Here is a 14,000-nt window from a genome sequence, read left to right as displayed (position 1 = left end):
ACACATCACCTGTCAGCACACCAATGATAAGTCAGTTATTTTATAACACATCAACAAGCTTGCCCCTTGCACCCCCCCTTTTTATTTGGGCACCTGTGGACATGAATCTGCAAGGCTCAAATTGTCATTTTTAATATAAGATCTCAACATTTTTAAGGCCTTAATTTTAAAGACTGATCCTTAAAACCCCCAAAAGGTCAGTTCACCCCAACCCGTCTGGTGGATACAAGGCTCAGATCGGCATTTTACGAGGTTTGTTTACCCCTGTCCCTGCTGGTTAGAAGTACATAATAAATACAAAGTAGAACCTTGGTATGCATTTTCTTTGGCCATGTTTGTCATTTCCTCACACTTGTTTTGAAATCCTTATGTTATCAACTGGGTCACCAGCCTTCGTTTAGAGTAACAGCAAGTACATATATATTTAGGTCAAAGGAAACACAATAAAAATGTTTGATTTAACAATGACATATTTGCCTCTTTACTAGGAAATTGTTAATAGAGATTTCTGCGATGGTGAAGGCAATGTAAAAATTGGTTACTATAACATACTTTTTATGCCATGTTTGAAAAAATAAATCCAATGGAAAGGTTATAGTCTGAAAATCTTCATTAAATTAAGTTAATATAGGGGAAAAAACTTTAAGAGTTCATAAATATTTTTCAGTGCTGAATAAAGATATAACATAACACTTTCTGCTGTGATTTTAATAGTTTCTGGCAGCATGAAAACTTTCTAGAACTATAATGTATAAGTGTTCTCAAAAGATTATGTTAATATGGGGGAAAAATCTGTTATGAAATAAACTGACCAGATCTTGTATGAATTCATGTTATCTTTAAATATGATATTTGTGTGAAAATATCTGGAAGAAAAAACAAGATGGCGCCACTCACACATACAATGTGGTTGCCACAGTGGCCATATTAAGAAACTTTTTATCGCTACTTCTGAATGGATAATTGTGTCAGTGTGTCAACATGTGTACAAAATACTTATGTTGCTGTCTAGCAGGTCCTGAATGAGAATTATGGTGCTGTACAGACATCCTATAAGGCCACCAATGTGGCCATCCTGAAAATCTTGTTATCACTACTTCTCCTGAATGAATCGTCATATCAGTGAAAGACTTCTTATGTCTAGTTGGACGTAAATGAAAATAGTGCCAATCTAACCTCCAATATAGCTGTTTTAATGGGCATCTGGAAAACCCTTTCCTTGCTACTTCTCCTAGATGGCTGGTCATTTTGACATTGTGCTTTCACTATATGACCTATATGATGTCTAGTTGGCTGTAAATGGAACTATCCATTTGGTTTTGATGTCTAGTTGGTCCTAAATGTGGTTTTTGCTCATAGACTTCTAATGGTGTTATAGTTGGTTCCTTAATGAAACTGCTGTACAAAATTAAAAGGCCTTCTCGCTTTCTACCAAGTTTGGATACAATTATCTTCACCAGTTAGGATTTCTTGATCCTCTTTTTTATACATCAACCCTTCACATATGTAGTTAGCTAAAACAGTATTTTGAACAATTAATTGCCCTCTTGCAAATAAAATCCCAATTGCATGCTTTTACCAATGTGAGAGCTTCTTATATAAGTAGCTAAGTATTCAGTAACTGAATTTCCACATCCACATGCATCAACTCAGAATTAAAAGTTGCAAAACATATACAAATTGGAAAATCTTGAGACATGTGTCACTTTGCATGGTGGGTGTTATGATTTAAATGCAAAAAGGATTTTGAATTAGGGTTAATTTCTTTAAGCTGTATTCAATCATGGGGCCCTGGGTTATAGAATGGTCTAGGCATACACATCACTCAAACTAATCAACTCTCTCTAGTCCAACCAATGTGTGTATATGAGAAAGCTTGCCAGTAGCGTTATGTGTGTTGATTTCCTCCAAAAACTATGCTGGCTGCTATGTAAAGCCTATGATGTCCTGAAAAATGGTGTTAAGCTCCATACAAGCAAGCTAAACAATCAATGATGTAATGGAACAGTAGACACCATTTTAGCTAAATATGCCAAGAATTGATTTAGAGACTTGGTTAGTGACGATGACTTAAAATTGGCAAGAGATTAAAAAGATAAAAGACAAGACCTTTCATGGCACTGTAATATAACAAATGAGGAAAAACAAAAGTTTATTGCATCTGAACCTTTTGCTTTTTCACAGTTTCAATTTAAGTCATAACACCCCTTATTTTGCCTTACCAAACATATAGCAAGTTATTACCTTAAGCCCTAGCACTGATAATGCCTCACAAGTAAGCAGTCTTTTATGCAGTCTCAGGTCTGAGTATATGTCTAGCAATACTTATGTCCAGTTTGTTTATAAAATTCTTTCTCACATGGTACAGTTTTCAGAGAGACAGGATAAATTCAACAAGTGTGGTAATGAAGGGACAGGCATTCTTTATTTATCTTTATTTATGCACACATCCCAAAGGGACATTGATATGTTTGAATCAACACTGAACTGAAGAATGGAGCATCAGCTGCATCAATTAAAATATTGTGGCCCACACAAAATACTGCAAGGACTGTGAACTATTTGTGAGTGCAATGGGCATGAATTACTGTAGCAGACTGGAGGAAGTAATCCGAATTTATTAATATCTTGAAGCTAAATATAGTAAAGTTTTCATCTATAATCTGTGGAATCATTTTTGCACACAGTTTGCAGGATTTGTCTTTGGGTCATTGTTTTTCTTTTTCTTCATCTTTCTAGCTTATGGTATCTTGATAAGTCTTATGGTGCTGTGCAACTGCACTTGATGATTACCATAGCCAGTGACATTGTATCAAATCTTCTGGGATCAGATGATTCAATGCAAATTCCACATAACCTATCACCATCCGACTTAGTAAGTTATTTTGCCTAAATAATAATAAAAACAATCTGGTCTGATGTATTGATAGCGTTCTGAATGACCATAATATATTCTCTGTATCTACCCTAGAAAATCCTGAGTGGATCGCTGTTTGGTTTTAATAAACCAAAGTAATCCAATGAAAGGCATTATACAGACACAAGTGTCTGTTTCCTGTATGCAGTGATTAAATGATAGTATTATGTCTTTATTTTTTAAAACTGATGATACATATGATCACCTTCAGTGTGCAATATTATATTAATTAACGAGTGGGCAATATTTGAATTTCAAAGATAAAGTGTATGCCATGATCACTTTAGTAGGATGATTTGTCAAGTGAGGTGATCTTTTCTGTTAGAATAAATATTGTTAACTAAACTATTTTTGCAAGTTATGACATACGAATGATTCAAAGAAAGAAAATTTATTAAATTGAACATATAAAATGTAAGACTGCAACAGAGTCTAGATGAACTATTTCTTCAGAGACATAATCCAGACTCTGTGGCAGCAAAATTATCAAATAGGACACAACTAAGAGACAATCACATTTTCAGTCACAATGGTTTGACAGTTATCAATGGCTTGAATTCATTGACTATGAAGGCAAAGTGATTTGTAGTTACAACAAAACAAGTTCCCAAACTGTCACAGATTTTAAATTCTACCAGTGGACTTGTAAGTGTAACTGGCAAATTCAGGATTTAATCAAGCAAGTCTCATGATAGTTTTATACCTAATAAAGCAAAATGTAGCACAGTATATTCATGACACTTAGGCCAGCATGTGCAAAATATTCCTCAAGTTACAGTTGCTAGCACTCCACTAAGAAATGTCATTTTATAATAAATAAAAATGTAATGGAAAAAAAAATCGATAAAGTGATTGCACTCTTTAACATAGCCTACTACCCTAACTCAATAATGAAAATGATTTGGTTCATTATATCTTTGTGTTTTATGAAATAAATGCATACATCTGATTGAATTTTAGGCAAGAGACTGAACTTTTGGGTTAAGTTAAAATGTATGTGGAACAAATGCATTTTCTAAAACCACTTGTATCAGTGTGCATTGTGACTTTTCTTTAAGATAACTCTAAATGGTACTGGGTATATATCATTTTCTTCAACTGCACACTTTTGTCTTCCATTTGATTTGATGACTTACAGCTATACTGTCTACACAGTAGGCCTCAGCATCAGGAAAAATTCTGTATACTTCAGTTACAGCTGAAATAAGTTTTGCATTAGCACCTGAATCAGACAAAAAAGGTTGTGTTCTGGTGTGTGAATAGAAATGGCTAAAAGTAATACAGACAAAAGCCATAAGAGTACACAAGTTACATATGAAAACCACCAATTCGCTTGCATGTGTGGCATACAAGTTCAAAGATTTGCTTCATGTTTATTTGTGTACACACATTATTCAACTCATAAGATATTTTAAGAGCTATTTCTCTATTGTATGCATAATTCATTTACAAATATGATTAGTGGGCCACACCGAAGGCCATACTATTAGTTCACTTGGCAATATGGTAACGTCAGCTGAAAAGCATAATCATCCATTAAAAGAGCATTATGATATGAAAATTAGGTATTTAGAACATATAGATTTTTCTTTTCCAAATGGAGTCCAAGTAATTATTGCCCAATCCAGGTATAATTTTGTACACAAGTAAAGAACAAAATAAGATAAATCTTCATTTATTTGCAATTGATAATACACTTCTTAATGAATATACACTTTTACATTTATTTTGTATCACTTGAATAAACAATATTTCTTTCAGTTCATTTTAAACTTTTATTTTATATCACTTGAGTAAACAGTATCTCTTTCGTTTCATTTAACACTTAGAAACAGGTTCTTCCAGTTACAATAATCAACTTTGGAAACAATAAACAAACTGGAACTTTTGACCTAATTATGTTACATTTACTAGGGTTAAAACAATAAATTCCTTAACATAATAAATTAACAGTTCCAGTTAATCAAACACAAAATCATCTTTTATACAGGGTGTGAACTGTTAATATTTACAGGATAAAGCTTATAGTTTCCAAATCGATTGAAGCTTACATGTTGTAGTTGCTGGCACATATCTATTTCCAGCATGGTTTGCATACATTCCACCTTTAATAATTTTGTTACTTCCCCACCACCCCATTCAGTAACAAGTATCAAAAATCAGGATCATTCTAAGGCAAAGTTTGTAACTTGTGTACCACAGTCATCAGAGAGACAAAGATGCAAAACTTTATGATGCCTGTCAAAGGAAGAAAACACTTTGTTGTTTTCCCAAGTTTTGAACCAGTTAACTTGAATTCTCAGACCATCAGTTGCTACAGCCCCACTAATTACAATTGTTAGGGAATAATAAAAACTCACCTTCAGTTATCTGTGTATATATATAATTTTAATAACCAAGAATACCGCATGCCTAGGAACATTATAGCATTCAATGGTAAAGTCAGAACTGAGATGAGAGAATTAAACAAACATAGTACATGGCATAATATATCCATGAACTATTGACTGGGAAAAATACTACAGAACACCATTTCTGCTGGCAGTAAGATGTTGAACCTATATGTCATAAATATCAGGATGGACATCCAGGACCAGTAATATTCATAATGGGTAGTAATCCCCCCCCCCCGCCCCCCCCCCCCCAATTGAGAAGGGCCTGATTTGTAATCTCAGCCACCCAACCTATCACAGCCTTTATAGTACTTGAAACAAATATTGAGTAATAGTAAAACAAACTCTGAAAGTTATTAAAACCAATTTGTTATATTTCCATAACTCTGCTTAGTTAACTGTGCAAGCAGACTTAAACATATCAGTGTATGACAGTTAAATTGAGCTATTGCACCGATTAACAGAAGCTACGAATTCATCAACAAGCAGTGAACAATCATCTTCACAATAAATCTCAAACGTTAGCATCCATAAGCTGCCAAGACAAGTTGTTACACTGGATATATAATCATCCATTTATTTCAAACAAGCTGTGAAAAACGAACCTCATGTATGCTGGCCATTGCAAAGGATGCTTTAATAGATTAATGTTTATCGTCGTGTCTTGACAACCATTTTGCGCGCGCACACCGGAAAGTCATGCTATATATTTGTTACTTGTGAACGTATTTGTGGGCAGTACGCTATATATTGTTCCCGTGGGCGTGTTCGCGGGCAGAATGCTATATGTTTGTTCTTCGTGAACGTATTTTTGGGCAGTTACTTTGTCAACTTCAACCTAAAGGTCAAAACTGCCCATGAAATTTATATATCTGCCCACGAACCGAAAACATGAATAGGACTATAACATAGGTATATATACTTAATTTCAACATATACATAATTACTATGTAAGAAATACAACCTATGTATATATATTTTGATTTGAAATGTAAACTATATCATGTCCTTCCCGTAAACCCACTTTCGGGATGACTGCCCACAACGCACCTAAAACGTGTATATATATATATATATATATATATATATATATATATATATATATATATATATATATATATATATATATATATTGATGCAGCGTACATACCATACATATATGTTATTCATATCACATACCAATACATATAGTGGCCGAGTGGTCTAAAGCGCTCTCCGTTACGGATCACTGCCATCTCACCTCTGTCTGCGGCAGTTCGAGTCTAGGATTCAGCCAATGTGGGTATGTGAGAAAGCTTGCCAGTAGCTTCTCGTGGGTCGGTGGTTCTTTCCGGGGTTTTCCCGGGTTCTTCCTCCACCATTAATACTGGCCGCCATGTATAGCCTATCGTGTGCTGAAAAATGGCGTTAAGCCCCAAAACAACAACAACAACAACCAATACATATATTTGAACGGAGTTAAGATTTACAAAAGTTAGTTGTATATTGACCGAGTGAATGAACTGCACACATCACCCGAGAATGTCCAATATACAGTGTAGTTCTATTCCTTTTGTGGCTATTCACAATCACCTTTGCATATTGATAAGTTGATTATTTTAGGTTTTTTGTTGACATTGATTAAATCAATATAATACACGCTTATGATTTAAACATGAAAGATGGTTTTAATGATGAAAGTAGAGCACTACAAACGCTAGGTTAGCTACGTGATTCACATGGAATTTAATGTGGAATATAAACTAAGCGAAATGACGAACCCAAAAGTGGTCATTAAAATATTTTAATATATTTACAGCTTATCTAAGTCATTATTCAGCTTTAGTAACATTACCACTGACCATAAAACTCTGTATGTCTCTCGTCGGTTTGACTTTAAAACTCTCTTGTTCTCTTTTCTCTGGTCGGTTTGACTTTAAAACTCTCTCTATCTCTTTCTCTCTCTGTCTCTCTGTCTCTCTGTCTGTCTCTCTCTCTCTCTGGTCGGTTTGTTTGACTAAACTTTTACCATCATTCATAAGTGCAGAGACATCGTGGGATGACACAAACGAAAATCCTCTACCCTTGTCATTTCATTGATTTTAGCCCGCATCTTGAGAGAGAGAGAGAGAGAGAGAGAGAGAGAGAGTGAGTGAGAGGCCTTTGGACATCTTCATATTTAATTAATACTAATCGATTTTTAGAACATTATAATATGTTTAAGAAACAACAACAATGACAGAATATTAAATACATCACAGTATATGAAACACGTAACCTAGAATTGTACCATATAATGTCGACATGATTTGCAACTTTGTATCATTGTTAAACACTGTTGATAAATCCCAAGGAAAGTGCACACCTATCATTACGATGAACCATTATTCTTGTAGGTTACTTGGTGTAATTTATATTTCATGGTTTCAATCTAGCCCAAATTCCTTTTCTCTCTCACTCCACATTTCTGCGTAGTTGTCCGTTATGTACGCGAGGGGAGGGGGAAACGTAAAGCAGAAAGGATTGCGAAGAAAATGTGTACTATATTAAATTAATTTATAAAACGGGGATTATTTATACCTTTTATTGTTTTCTTTCATACGTCACTAACGATTAATGTGTGGGCATTCATCATTGATCTAGAGTCAACTGCAGACGGTCGCGAGAATGTTTATTTATGTTTTATTGCACCATGGGGGCGGATCACACAATTTGATGTACCAATAGTATTTGTATATCAGATTGCTTAATACCAACAGTTTAAAAGCCACGTTTTTTATGTATGTATGTGTAGCGGCACAATAATCTATGAATTAAATTTCACAACTTCCGGGATTCACGAATCCATGACGCTTAGCAATAAATTACATGGCTTGTATGGGTGTAACGAATCAAAGTCCGTTTTTGCATTGTGTGCAATTTCTTTGCAGAAATTGATTTCTTTAAACAACTAATCTCAAGAAATAAATAGCATAACTACTTTTAAATAATTATTTACAAATGTTGTCAGTGTACACAACAATGGAGCGTAAATATATCAAGTACTTCTGCCTGGTAATATAATTTGATAACTTCTGATGGATTTTCCAGTGTTATTAATTAGTTTTAGACTCTTTGATCAGAATCCTAAAGTTCTTATACCAGGGGTCTCAAACTCAAACCACCCTGAAGACCGCATGAGGGCATTTTCGATGGCCCAAAGGGACGGCATTACCTTTGTCATGTTTATCTTGTCTAAACCCGTTTTCTCTTATCGCGGGGTACATCGTAGGTATTCTGTTGTTTGCTTTATTATTCCAGTCTCCTCTTTTCTTCAGTCACACGATATAATAACCGATATGAAAACGTGATCTCAGCTGTTAGTAGATTAAAGAATCTTTAAGTCTGTTTGTCATGTGTAGAAATACGTAGTTTGTGTTAGAAAATAACTGCCCTAAATTTTATAGAATGACAGAAGTTATTTGCTTGTTGCATATAGAGTCACATAACTTTTCTCTTCCATCTTGCCATTTCCTTTCAATGTCAGCTACGTAGAGTACGCAATGATATGGTAATAGTGTCACCGACGACTACAGTCACCCTTCCGCGTCTGTTTCATGCAAAATACTAGCATATGAGGGGCCTTCTTTGTATTCATGACGGTTCCACTGATTTGGGCCAGAACTGGTGGAGAAATTCGTTGCACTTTCAATATGTTCGATTGATTTTAGATGCAAGACATCAAATACGTTAAATACTTGATGATGGTATCTAACAACGTGTTCGATAAAGACCTGCTATACGTGGGTGGATGCTGTGAGAAATAAATATTTAAAATTTCGTGCTTATTTCAAACCTAAGATTTGTAGATTAACTGTAAACTATCCATCTGTGAGAAAGAAAATAAACCCGTTATTGATCAGGGGCAGAAAACTCAACTTATTTATTGATACTTTAATTGACAATAAAAATATTGGATTTTCAAAGTTGCACACATTTTCTTATGAATCTAGGTCTTAAGTTCTGTAACATAAAGTTAAGCCAACACTTTTAAGTAAAATCAACAAGAAATTTATTTCTCTAAGTTGCAAAATGGAAATTAATAAGACACAGTGTTGTGAATTAAATCCCAAATAAACCCAAATGTCCTATCAAAAATTCAAAAGTATAGAATATTCCAAATGAATGGAAGCCCACTCTCAGTTCACACCGTGACGTTTGCTCCTAGTAATTGGCTAATTATTTCGGTCTGAGGAATATTTCCCCATGACCGACTTCCCATAATCAAACAAGTAATCATTAACATTTAAGAAATCCTTAAAACGGAGCAATATAAAGAAATGCACATACTCCAAATTTATTACAGTATAATAAATTGATTTTACAGCATTCAATCGAACTTTTCTTACGTTTATCTTAAGAGCGTGATTTGGCATTCTTCGGTTTTATTAATAATTTAATTTGTATTTGTCAATTGTTATTGCGCCTTCCAGCGCTCCAACTTTGGAGGTGCCTTCTTTTGAGTTCGCTTCGTATTTCTTAGGACTCATTTGGCTTTTCATTGCGTAGCGAAAAATACCGATGAGGGCGGGAGACCAGGTTAACCCCTCACAGCAAATAGCAGCCCCACCCCCATTGGTAGGATAACCTCAGTGTTACAATGTGGTAAATTTGGCAGAAAACCTTACCCGTTGAAAACTATAGGACACTTTCTTTAAATTGTATTTCTGTGATCTGTCTTTGGAGTATAATCTGAAGAACTTGTAGAACATGCTGGAGAAATACTCCTACGATTATTTGCTTTCTGAAATAGAACACAAGGCAGATGATGTTATAGGGTAGCACGTAAGCAGAGGTCATCATGTGCCAACGATGTCAAAATAAAACACGCTTGAGTCTCCACTTTTTTTTCTTCGGGTTATCGTACTCTAGTTCATGGCTGAATTTCAATGTATACATAGGGAACAATAAATCAGAAGTAGTAAAGGTTCTTGTGTATTACTCCACGGAAACAATGAAGACAATGAACTAAGGTTTAGATGACCGATGGGCCAAATGTGAACTGGGAGGAGCGTGGCAAAACATATTGCACATCACAGTGGCATGGGGCTTCACCGTAAGCACTTTGACTGGCGATGTGCTATGTAAAAATCAAAACCCCGAAACGATTAAAAGCGAAAAACGAAAATGAGTTTAAAAGAAAAAGATGAAAAATGACAAAGGGTAGATGAGGCTAGAAAAAAAAGCCATTTTTTTCACTGACAACAATAATCTAATATTGTATGTTATGTAGTTTGTGACGATAACAATAGATGATTCCAGCTGACATTAGCAGACACTGTCGAAGGTGTTGGTCAACAATGACTATATCAGAGTGTCCATCAAGGGTAAAAAGTACTGTAACAGACCTATGGTATATGATATTTGTGTTATCGTCTATGTTCATAGCTTTATTAGATACTAGTGATAATTTATTTGACTCTGGGGAGTCTGTCTTGCTAACATATTTCTCATAACGAGTAATTAGCCACTTTCTAGGAGCAGGCGCCATAGTATACAGCATTCTTTCACTTAAAAGTGTTTAGTAATTTGAGATAAGAATAACTATGTGTATCGGGTGTTTGGGTCATGTGTAATACGTGCTATGAAATACAGATCAATGGCTTGAAAACCGTAAAGATAATTTACAAGAATCTGAAGCAAGAAAAACAACACAAGCGTGAAATTAGAGTTTCGTGAATGGTTCTTAGGTGACTAAAGGGAAACTGCCTCTGGTATTAGCGCGTTTAAGACCCTTTAGTTGACAACGACAGACGTCTTGAGGTCCTTGGAAATAGGGAAAACCTCGACCTCAGGCCACCCTCAAACAGGTTTTCAGTTGATACGCTCAGCAGTGAGATGTTGTAAGACCGCCGTCGTGTTACAGAACACATCCAGTAAATAATATGTGTAACTATAATTGTTGCGTGCACAGACATCTAAGCACTCAAGTATGAAAAAAGAAAGATATAAAATAGGAAAAGACGAGAAGGGGTGTGATTAATATTTCACGTACTAAATAACTTTCATTTATTAATAGCATCTTTCTATGATAGTGTCATTTATTCATAGCGTCTTTCAATGATATTGTCATTTATTAACAGCGTCTTTCAATGATATTGACATTTATTAACAGCGTCTTTCAATGATATTGTCACTAATTAACAGCATCTTTCAATGATATTGTCATTTTTAACAGCGTCTTTCAATGATATTGTCATTTATTAAAAGCATCTTTCAATGATATTTTCATTTATTTATAGCGTCTTTAAATGATATTGTGATTTATTAACAGCGTCTTTAAATGTTATTTTCATTTATTGATAGCATCTTTCAATGATATTGTCATTTATTAACAGCATCTTTCAATGATATTGTCATTCACTGACATCATCTTTCAAAGATATTGTCACTAATTAACAGCATCTTTCAAAAATATTGTCATTTATAAATAGCATGTCACAATGATACTGTCATTTATTAATTGCGTCTTTCAATGATATTGTCATTTATAGCATCTTTCAATCATACTGTCATTGAGTGTGATTAGGATTTTTAACGTAGCTTTTAACAATTTTTCAGTCATATCGCTACGATGTCTGCAGTGTGGCAGTTTATAGTGATGTCTAGCACTGGGACATCATGCCGCAGACACTTAGCATGATGTCCCACCCAGTCACATTATCCTGACATCAGGCCAACCAGTCCTAACACTGACCTGTTAATGCTGAGCGCCAGGTGAGGCAGCTATTAGTACCATTTTGTAAGTCTTTGGTATGACTCGGCCGGGGTTTGAATCCACGACATCCCGCTTCCGAGAAGGACGCTCTGACCACTAGACCACCGGAGCGGTTTGTCATTTATTAACAGCATCTTAAAATGATATTGTCATTTATTAACTGCGTCTTCCAATGATATTGTCATTTATTAACAGCGTCTTCCAATGATATTGTCATTTATTGATAGCATCTTTCAATGACATTGTCATTTATTAACGGCATCTTTCAATGTCATTGTCATTTATTAACAGCACCTTTCAATGATATTGTCATTCATTGACATCATCTTTCAAAGATATTGTCACTAATTAACAGCATCTTTCAAAAATATTGTCATTTATAAATAGCATGTCACAATGATAGTGTCATTTATTAACAGCATCGTTCAATGATACTGTCATTTATTAACAGCGTCTTCCAATGATATTGTCATTTATAGCATCTTTCAATCATACTGTCATTGAGTGTGATTAGGATTTTTAACGTAGCTTTTAACAATTTTTCAGTCATATCGCTACGATGTCTGCAGTGTGGCAGTTTATAGTGATGTCTAGCACTGGGACATCATGCCGCAGACACGTAGCATGATGTCCCACCCAGTCACATTATCCTGACACCAGGCCAACCAGTCCTAACACTGACCTGTTAATGCTGAGCGCCAGGTGAGGCAGCTATTAGTACCATTTTGTAAGTCTTTGGTATGACTCGGCCGGGGTTTGAATCCACGACATCCCGCTTCCGAGAAGGACGCTCTGACCACTAGACCACCGGAGCGGTTTGTCATTTATTAACAGCATTTTAAAATGATATTGTCATTTATTAACTGCGTCTTCCAATGATATTGTCATTTATTAACAGCGTCTTCCAATGATATTGTTATTTATTGATAGCATCTTTCAATGACATTGTCATTTATTAACAGCATCTTTCAATGTCATTGTCATTTATTAACAGCACCTTTCAATGATATTGTCATTTATTAACAGCATCTTTCAATGTCATTGTCATTTATTAATAGCATCTTTCAATGATATTGTCATCTATTAACAGCGTCTTTCAATGATATTGTCATTTATTAACAACATCATGCAATGATATTGTCATTTATTAATGACCTCTTTCATTGATATTGTCTTTTATTAACAGCATCTTTCAATGATATTGTCATCTATTAACAGCGTCTTTTAATATTGTCATCTATTAACAGCGTCTTTAAATGATATTGCCATTTAATAACAGCACCTTTCAATGATATTGTAGGGGCCCCGAGTGGCCGAGTGGTCTAAAGCGCTCTCCGTTACGGATCACTGCCATCTCACACCACTGTCTGCATGGGTTCGAGTCTTGGATTCAGCCAATGTGGCTATGTGAGAAAGCTTGCCAGTAGCTTCTCGTGGGTCGGTGGTTCTTTCCGGGATTTTCCCGGGTTCTTCCTCCATCATTAATACTGGCCGCCATGTATAGCCTATCGTGTGCTGAAAAATGGCGTTAAACCCTACAACAACAACAACAATAACAACAACAACAACAACAACAATGATATAGTCATTTATTAATGGCCTGTTTCAATGATATTGTCATTTATTAACAGCATCTTTCAATGATATTGTCATTTATTAAAAGCGTCTTTCAATGATGCAGTCATTTATTAATAGCGTTTTTCGATTGTATTGTCATTTATCAACCGCATCTTTCAATGGTATTGTCATTTGTTAATTGCGTCCTTCAATTATATTGTCATTTATTAATAGCGTCTTTCTATTATATTGTCGTTTATTTATGGCGTCTTTCAATGATATTATTATTTATTAATATCGTCTTTCAATGACTGTATAAGTTATTAATGGCCTCTTTCAATGATATTGTCATTTATTAGTAGCGTCTTTAAATGAGATTGTTATTTATTAATAGCAT

The sequence above is a fragment of the Sinohyriopsis cumingii genome, chromosome 17 (genome assembly GCF_028554795.1).
Source record: "Sinohyriopsis cumingii isolate HCF-2022 chromosome 17, ASM2855479v2, whole genome shotgun sequence".
Classification (NCBI taxonomy): domain Eukaryota; kingdom Metazoa; phylum Mollusca; class Bivalvia; order Unionida; family Unionidae; genus Sinohyriopsis; species Sinohyriopsis cumingii.
The sequence above is the reverse complement of the archived record's forward strand: the minus strand, read 5'-3'. Positions refer to the sequence as shown.